We start from the raw sequence: 9,688 nt of genomic DNA, 5'->3' as shown, positions 1-9,688 counted from the left end.
GTACTGCATAATCAAGACTGTATACTAATTCGGAAGGAAGGAAGGAAGGTAATTTTTTTGGAAAGTGCCATGGAACTTTATCCAATATTTTCTTTATTCGGCAACAATTAACATTTAAAAATGGTGAAAGGTTCTGCATAATCAAGACTATATACCAATTCGAAAGGGAGGAAGGAAGGAAGGAAGCATTTATTGCAATACTAAAAAATATTTTTGTAATCAACTTATAGAGGTAATCTAACTTTTAAGGATATATTTCTATTTTTATTAAGTAAGGATATATTTATATTTTAATTACTTGTTTTAATTGTATGTAAACTACATTTTTTATGTGAATTACAGATAATGAAACGTAAAATTATATTTTGTTTGCTGGAAACTGTTGAGACAAGCAGTGATAGCGAGACTACTTCAAGTAGTAACAGCGAAATAATGAATTGTTCGACAGAAAGTAATTGGACAGATGAAGAAGATAGACTTTTTTTTCCTCTCATTAAATATTTAACTTCGAAAGTGAAAGTAAGAAAAGTGGAAAATTACCTGGCAATTGTAGAATCTTGGACAGAAGCCGAATTCAAAAAACATTTGCGATTATCAAGAAGAACAGCTTATCAATTAATTCGTAAGAAAAATATATTATTTATAACCATTTAATAGGAAAAATGATCATATGAATGATATAATTTTAACTATAATTTTTATTTTAGATGAAATAGAACAATCTCATTTTATTCCGCAACATTCATTTGGGAGAAAACCAATCTCAGGAAAGCTGTGTTTTTTAACATTTTTGTGGTTTATGGCTAATACAGAGCCATTAAGAACAATCGCAGATCGCTTTGATGTTTCTATATCATCAGTATTTCGAGTTTTGCGAAGAGTAATCGTTTGGATTTTAACTAAGATAGATATTATTAAATGGCCCGAGGATAATGATCACATTTCAACTGTATGCGAGCTATTTTTTTTAAAAAGAGGAATTCCAAAAGTATTGGGAACAATAGATAGCACCCATATATGTATAGAAAAACCTGCTTTTAATGCAAATGATTACTGTAATCGTAAAAAGTATTTTTCTATTAATCTACAAGCTGTAGTTGATCCTCAAATGAGATTTACAAATATATATTGCGGCGAATCAGGGTCTTTACACGATGCTCGTGTTTTAAGTAGGTCTTCTCTTTATAATGCAGCAAATGAAAATAGAGAAACGTTATTTCCTGAAAATACTTTTATAATTGGCGACTCAGCCTATCCATCGTTACCGTGGCTTGTACCACCTTATCGTGACAATGACCGGTTAACACCTCAGCAAATAGAATTTAATTATATGTTGTCATCAACAAGAATGGTTGTGGAGAAATCCTTCGGCTTATTAAAGGGAAGATTTCGTCGTATACAATTTTTTACTGAATATAAACAAATCAATTTTATTACAGATGTAATTATGGTTGCATGTATTTTACATAATTATTGCATAAATGATAATGATATTGACATTGATGAATATTATAAAGATGATAATTGTAACGACGTAACAGTTAGTAACTTTAATGAAAATATGAGTAATAGATTTGTGATCGATCGAAGAACAATGTTATTTAATGAGTTATTTTCTTAAATCACAGGTAACATGTATGTAAAAGTTACAAAAATGTAATCTTAGTTTTTAAATAGAAAATTATTATTTCATATTTCTTACAAGTGGTATATTGCATTACATATATTATAACATGTATATTATATGTACATATAAAATATATTAATACATAAATTATAAAAAACAAAAACAATGCTTAAGTCTCTTTTAATTTTAAACCTCATACAATCTTTTTTAAGTTTTGTAACTTAAGTTTTTTTAACTTATAATTTTTACTTCCCTCAAATTTAAAGTAATACTTGTAGAAATACAGTTGTGTATATTAATAATAATACATTTATCACGCAACATAAGTAAAATTAAAGAAAAACTTAAAATAAAATTGAAGTAAAAATTATTATAATCTTGAATTTGCGGATATTATATCACCTAAATCACAATTTATTATATCATATAAATCATAAACTAATGAATAAAGATTAAAGAAAAACTAAATGTAAAACAACCCTGAATGTTTATATCAATCATAATATTTAAATAGCAATAAACTAAAAAAAAATATGAAAGAGAAACTAAAATGTATTTTGTAAAATAATTTGCAAAGAATTTCAAAAGTTAAACAATAATTTTGCTTACTCTGAATCACTATCATCTTTAAAATGTTTATCGTTGAGTAACTTTTTCAATAAATTATATTTTAGTTTTTCTATGTCCAATAATTCGTCATGTCTTTTCTCTTTTGATTTTATTTTATTTATCGCAATTGTTTTTTTTACTTCTAATTCTTTTTCACGCATTTCTATAAAATGTTTTTTTTAATTTTAAGGTTTCTTTTCTGGTTTTTAACATATTTTTGTTATGCTCTTCACGTCTGTTTTCGTCTTTCTGCATATATTCTAAGCAAAAGTTCTCAAAATTATTTTTTAATTGTGAACTTGTGTATGTAGATTTTCTTTCAGATTTTATGCGAGCGCGTTCATTTTCTTTATTTTCTTTATTAGAAGTACTAGGTGAAGTACTAGCAGAATTGTTAGGTGAAGTATTAATTGGAATATAATTTAAATTGTTAATTTTTTGTTTTTTTGATGTGTGTGATTGGATTTCCATTTTAGTATTTGAGCTTTTACTTATCTTTAAGGGTAAATTGCTCGATATTGAGTAAATATCAATAGCAGTTTTCTTATATCCAAAAATATTTTCCATTTCATCAAAGAATTCAAAAGACATAGGACTTCTTTTAGATTTCTTTCAGATTTCTTTTAGATATCTTTCTTTCAGATTTTAAATTATTATCGACACATTCTTTATGTTTTTTCGTAAGATAATTCACTTTCCACCTGACTTGATCGCTTGACATCTAGTAAATGAAAAAAGTATTATAATATGACATATGTAAAATTAATAATTCTTATAGTTAGTAAACAAATATTTTTAGAAAACTTACTTTAATATCGAGATAATGTAATCCTCTTGAAATTGCAGCCCAAATTTTTGTTTTTTTTCTAGGATTATCTAACATATTCATATTTGCTTCATATAACGATATAAGTGCAAGTGTTTTATTTTTAGTCCATACTGCATCTGAAATAATAAAAATGCATTATTCAAATTATTCCAAAATAAGAAAAATTTATTATACTAATTATTTTTTTCAATATACCTTGTTTATTTAATTCTTTTTTATGATCTTGATCTTGATTTTGGTTTTGGTCTTGAAAAAGACTTTCTTGAGATGATAAAGTATTATTTACTATACAACAGAGAAACATTAAGTCAATTAAAACATTATATATATAATTTTCTAAGCATAAATTTCTGAGCATGTATAAAATTAATTTTATATAGTATTTCTTACTCTTATACGAAGTACTGTCGCTGGCAGTATCTGTAAATAGAACATTGTCATGCATATATACTTCTTTTCCAAGGAAACAACTATGATCAGGAACATGATCCAACGAAGCAATTGTATTGTTACAATGTTTACATGTAAATTCTGAAAAAAATATAATAGAAAGTGTAATACATGCTTACAGTGATAATAAATAATAAAATTTATTTTGTTTCTTATTTTTAACTTTTTAACATCCTACCAATAATTTCTAAACTAGAATCCATTATCTATTCCTTAAAGCCTCACAACTTTTTAAGCTTCAATATTTCTTAAAGCTTTACAAAGCTTCACTATTTCTTAAAGCTTCATAAGTCTGTCTCTTCTAGGTTATGTTCAAAATCATAATTGCCACAATTTAAATATAAGATTCTGTGACGTGGCGATTTCGCCGTCACCGATAGCCGCGGGGAGACGAGGAGAGCTGTGCTCGCGCCCCTTCCCCCGCGGGAAGGGCGGCTGCGAGGAGATTGGTCTCGCACGCTTTTTACGTGCGAGACCGCGTCTTGTAATTTTTGCTATTTTTTTTTTGTTGTTTAAAATGTGTGATTGGCGGCGACGAGGTGGACGAGGTGCACCGCTCGGAGAAAGGCGACGGCGGATCTGCAGAGGACGACAAGCCGCGCGGGGCAGGATCCACCCCTCGCTATCACCAGCGAGGGGGCCCCGACCAGATTGCAGCAGGGCGCCAGGAAGGGCTGACCGTAAAGGCCAGATCCCGGGGGACGCCCTGGGATATTCAAGCTTTGGCAGCCACCTGAGCGCCCACGCTAAAAGAAGCTGCCGTCCGAGACAGGAGGTCGTCGATGTAAATCGAAGAATTCGGCGGTGTCGCGCGGGCCCTGTAAGGCGCCCGCGCTAGAGCCGTACGTTCCCGCAGGACCAATAAGGCCTAGCGGCGATCGGCGGCTGATACCGCGAGTCAAGGAGCCTCGCGTTCGCAGGAAGAATCGGCACTGTGCGGCGAGCGAGCAACGAGTGCGCCGGAAAAACTCACAAGCGAGCGAGCGACCAGCGTGCGGCGAACAAACGAGAGAGAAAGCAGGCGAACGAACGGAGAACAAGGGGCGAGCCAGCAGGAGTTTTTGGTGAGCTGTCCTATCTTTGTCGCTAAGCCGAACGCGGAAAATCGGAATGGTTGCCGTCGCTTCACGACGGCGGCCGGAAGAGTTCGTCACCGCCCGCGCCGACCCGGTTGACCTCGCGAGGGAATAGCCGCCCTTACCGCGCTGCCTGCTGCCGCTTCACCGCGTTCGCGACCGCACAGTCCGGCGATTGAGAGCGTTTATCTTGTAATGATTCGAGATCGTTTTTAGAAAGTGCGGGTTTCCGAGAGAGTCGATATATACGCGGTTCGCGAGAGACAATTAGGGCCGGGATGTACTCGGCTGGCGCCCTACGCAACAATTAACGTATATCGAGAGAATTCCGCGAGCCTCGTGCCGTTTGGAACTCCGCGTAACAGCAGGATCCTCGACGACGGATCCGGCTGCCGACTGATTTCACGATGACGCGACTCGGAGCCCGCATATCTCTGTAATATCTTTCTTTGTTAATTTTTTTTTCCTTGTTAAATATAGGGTAATGTTGAGCGATACGTGTGTGCCTTTGTGATTCCTCCGACCCTGTCGCCTGTTCCTCTCGTGTCGCGCGAAGTAAGGTCGCGCGTCGACACAAGAACCCCGCCGCTCTACCGAGAGATAACTTTTGAGAGCTGCCGGCAAGCTCGGCCGTCGCCGCAACGGCGGAGACGAAGTTTTGGTCGTCTTCTCGCGTCTAACGAACGGAGAAACGGTCACAATTCCTTAAAACATTGGTAACACTGGGGCATTTTACACGCTTGTACTTAAGTTTTTACTGTGTCGAGCAGTGTGATACTGTGTCACAGTTGGAACACTTTGTGTTGGACACAGTGTTGCACTGTGTCATCTGTGTACCTTGTTGGAAAACACCCATTATATACTGCTTGGGGACTAAATTATCGCTGAAGGATTTCACGAAAGTTTGGAGTGTATTTGACAAACTTCGATACGTAGTAGTTTATGAAACATGAGAAAACTAGGAATAAGTATAGTTTTTTAAATATTATGATTTGTGACTGGTAATATTTAATCACTGTTGTAATATTAGTATTTATTTAAGTGGAAATGATACATAACAGTACGAGGTTATTTATGAATATATGTATAATGCACTAGTGACTACCACGGATTTGTGTATCTACGTCTACGAGCTCTCGCTATTGTCTGTCTGTCCTCTTAGCAACACACGTTCATCCCCTCCCTTGTCCCCAGTAACGCGCGCACGCAAGCGCGCGCTGGCTAGATCGGTTGCCTTACCATCTATTACCGACTTCACAAGTATAGAGGATGATACTCGTACATACTTATCTTATGAGGATAAGATTAATTACTTACACTCTCCCCCTACGAGTATTATCGCTGTATATTATGTCTTGATATCACTTAAATCTATCGCATTAATTTTTCTTAATGTCCATATCAATTTTTCATGCGTTACTGCCTTAGTAAGAAAATCGGCGATCATATACTTTGTTTCAACATACTTAACATCTATATTACTTTTCTCTAGTTCATCTCTAACAAAATGAAATCTCAAATTAACATGACGTGTCTTGTTTGATGATCGCACGCTCCTCATCCATTCTATAGCCGCCGTATTATCACAATGTATCACAACAGGTTTATTCAAGAACATTTCTAGTTTCATTTCTATTAATAAGTTTGACAGCCATTTTACGTCCTTTACTATATCAGAACATGCAAATAATTCTACTACGCAAGTAGATAATCCTACGCATTTTTGCTTATTGCTTTTCCATAGTATTAGAGAGTCTTCTAACATAATAACTCCCCCTGAGAAAGATTTTCCATTTTCGCCATTTCCCCAACTAGAATCTGAATATGCTCTTAAAGTTCCCATTTCATTAGAGTAAAATAATCCCTTTTCTCTAGTGCCCTGTAAATATCTTAACACTCGTTTTGCTAACAAAAAATGGCGTTTTTCTGGTCTATTATTAAATTGCGACAAGTATGATGTTACAAACGCGATGTCTGGTCTTGTACGATTCGCTAAGTACAATAGTTCGCCTATTATTTCTTTATAAGAATCTATATCTATTACACTGTCCGTTTTCTCGAATACTTTGTCTTCTCCTGGAACGATAGGAGTGTTCACTGGTTTGCACTCATCTAAATTGTATTTTCTTAATAATTTTGTGATATATTCCGTCTGTGATAATGTTATACCATTTTCCGTTTTTTCTATCTTAATATTTAGGAACATATTGTTTTTAGTAGTTTCATTAATTTCAAAAGTTTGTCTCAGTTTAGTTAATATTTCATTACAATACTTAGAATTGTTGTCTATAATCGAGAAATCATCAACGTAAACTGATATAGCTATGAACACCTTTTGATTTTTCAATACAAATATGCAGTTTTCCGAAGTTAATGGTTCAAAACCCAATTGCATTAGAGTATTCTTGAATTTTAAATACCAATTACGTCCTGATTGAGGTAGACCGTATATACTTTTTTTGAGTTTAAGAACCTTGTCTTTCTCATATTCATCCTCAAATCCTGGAGGCAATGTCAAATAGACTGTTTCCAATAAATCACCATATAAATATGCTGTCTTGACATCAAAAAATCGCAGGTTTAGTTTTAGTTTACTAGCTAATGCTATAAACAGGCGCCATGCTTCTATAGATACTACAGGTGAGTAGGATTCCTCGTAATCTTTGTTTTTAACATAATTATATCCTGCAGCTACTAACCTGGCTTTAAATTTGACATTTTTATTCTCTTTATCATTCTTGACAGTCAGAACCCATTTACTTTTTGTGATTTTTTCCTTATTAGGTTTGTCCACTATTTCCCATACCGAGTGTTTATCAAATGACTTTAATTCTTCTCTCATGGCTTTTTCCCAATCTATCCAATTTTTACTATTTTTCGCCTCATCATAATTTGATGGCATCTTAACTTGTTCTACCAAATTGACTGTTTTTTCTCGCAATCTTTCAGATCTTCGAACCCCTTCTCGATTCGTATTATCTTCTTCACGCCTTAAACACTCTCTTGCCTCTATAACCTCTCGAGTCGTACCTCGAGGTCTTCCGCGTGGTCTACGTTCTGCTTCTATAAAATGTTCATTTTCTTCGTTATCTATCTCACTATTTACATCTACGTTTATTTCATTATTCTCTTGAATTTCAGTCACATTTTGTTCCGGTTCTAAATATGTTAGTAAATTATATTCTCCACTATCTTTATAATTTTTATTAATAAGGCGCGCACCAGAATCATTTTCATTAAAATTTACTGTTCTTTCTTCCAAGACTTTTCCTGTTTCTGGTATATAAACTCTGTAACCGCGTCTTTCTCGCGCATATCCTACCATTATTCCTATCTTACCGGGCAAGTTCAATTTGTCACGTTTTTGTTTAGGCACATAACAATATGCTGTACATCCGAATACACGAAGATAGTTAATATTTGGTTTCATACCGAAAAATAATTCGAATGGCGTTCTATCTTTATTCTTACGAAAGGTTACGTTAGTAACGTGACTAACGCATGCTGCGGCTTCTGCCCAAAATATATTTGGTAACTTACTATCGTATAACAGATTCTTAGTACGTTCTAAGATTGTTCGATTAGCTCTTTCTGCCTTGCCATTGCTTTCAGGATTATACGGTATAGTTTTCTCATGAATTATTCCGTTATTTTCTAAAAATTCGTCAAGTTCACGGTTTAAAAATTCTCTACCATTGTCAGTTCTGAAACGTTTTACTCTAACATTAAGTAGATTTTCATATTTCTCTTTAAATGAAACAAACTTTTCGCAGACTTCATTTTTGTACTTCAGAAAATATGTAAAATACATACCAGAGAAATCATCTATTAATACAAGCATATATCGGGAACCATTCAGCGATTCAGTCGATATAGGTCCACACAGATCACCATGAATCAGTTCAAGTGGTTGTTTACTTTGATCTGTTGTCACTATTTTATGTGGTTTCCTAGTTATTTTGCTAAGATTGCAGCTTTCACAGACGAAATTATCATCAAAATATACGTGCATATCATCTACAAGATTATCTTTATTCATTTTAGACAAATATTGATCGTTTATATGTCCCAATCGTTTATGCCATGTTTTGTGATCAATGTCTGATGGTTTTCCAATATTGTAAGAATATTTGTGATCTTCTACATTATATGGCTTAGCCAAAAATTTCAAACGTTTATCTATTAGTTCACCGGTCAAAATTGCGTTATTTCCCTTGTCTATTATGACAATTACATTATTCTGTTGTACTATTTTATAACCCTTTTTCATGAGCGTCGTCGTAGACAATAAATTTTCCCTGAGTTGAGGTACGAATAATATATCGCTCATTTCAATAATAATAATCTCATTATTTTCATTTCTTGTTTCAATTTCAACAGAACCTATTCCTTCATAACGCAAACTTGACTCAACTCCCGCCTGACAGAGATCACCAGCCTGAAAATCGATATTACTAAACCATTTAAGATCGTTTGCCATATGATTAGTCGCACCGCTATCAAATAACCAATTTTCATAAATATTACTTACTGAATCAGAATTAGTAATCATAAATGCGTATTTTTTATCGTTACCATTTACAGGTTTCACTATACTATTGGCGGATTTCTTCCTCTCTGTAATTCCTCGGTTCGTATCATTGTCTTTCCTTCCGTCTCGTTTGTAGTTGTTGGTAGCCCTGTGATGATCCTCTTTGTAGTTTTTACGATTCCAACAGAGCTTCGCAATATGGCCGCTTCTTCCACAGTTGTAGCACCTCTTGTCGTTCTTCCTCTGGACTGCGTAAGCACCGTCCGTTTCTCTAATATGGCTTCCACGACGTTGATATTCTTTCTCACGTTCCTTGAGTATCTCGTGAATTTCCTCCAAGGATTTTTCCCGTTGCGTTTTCAATATTTCGCGGATATCTTTATGTTGGTTGTTTATCCCTCGTACTGTGTAATATACTAATTCTCGTGGCGTCACATTTAATCCTAACGATGCACTTTTTGTAGCTAAGCCACGTGCACGTGGAATATAGTTGCTCACTGTTTCCTTCTCTTCCATACGGAGAAATTTCAAGTCGTTGCTCGCGTCGATCTTTTGATCCTCTGCCG

At 34.7% G+C, this 9,688-nt stretch overlaps 1 pseudogene; it reads left to right on the top strand.

Moving 5' to 3' along the window:
- Positions 1–432: 432 nt before the first annotated feature.
- LOC116853346 lies at positions 433–1,290 on the top strand (annotated as a pseudogene).
- The last annotated feature ends 8,398 nt before the right edge of the window (positions 1,291–9,688 follow it).

Source organism: Odontomachus brunneus, unplaced genomic scaffold, assembly GCF_010583005.1.
Source record: "Odontomachus brunneus isolate Ranch 3 - 2012 unplaced genomic scaffold, Obru_v1 Obru_scaffold_309, whole genome shotgun sequence".
NCBI lineage: Eukaryota > Metazoa > Arthropoda > Insecta > Hymenoptera > Formicidae > Odontomachus > Odontomachus brunneus.
Note: the sequence above shows the minus strand (reverse complement) of the source record. Positions and strands in the feature narration are given on the sequence as shown.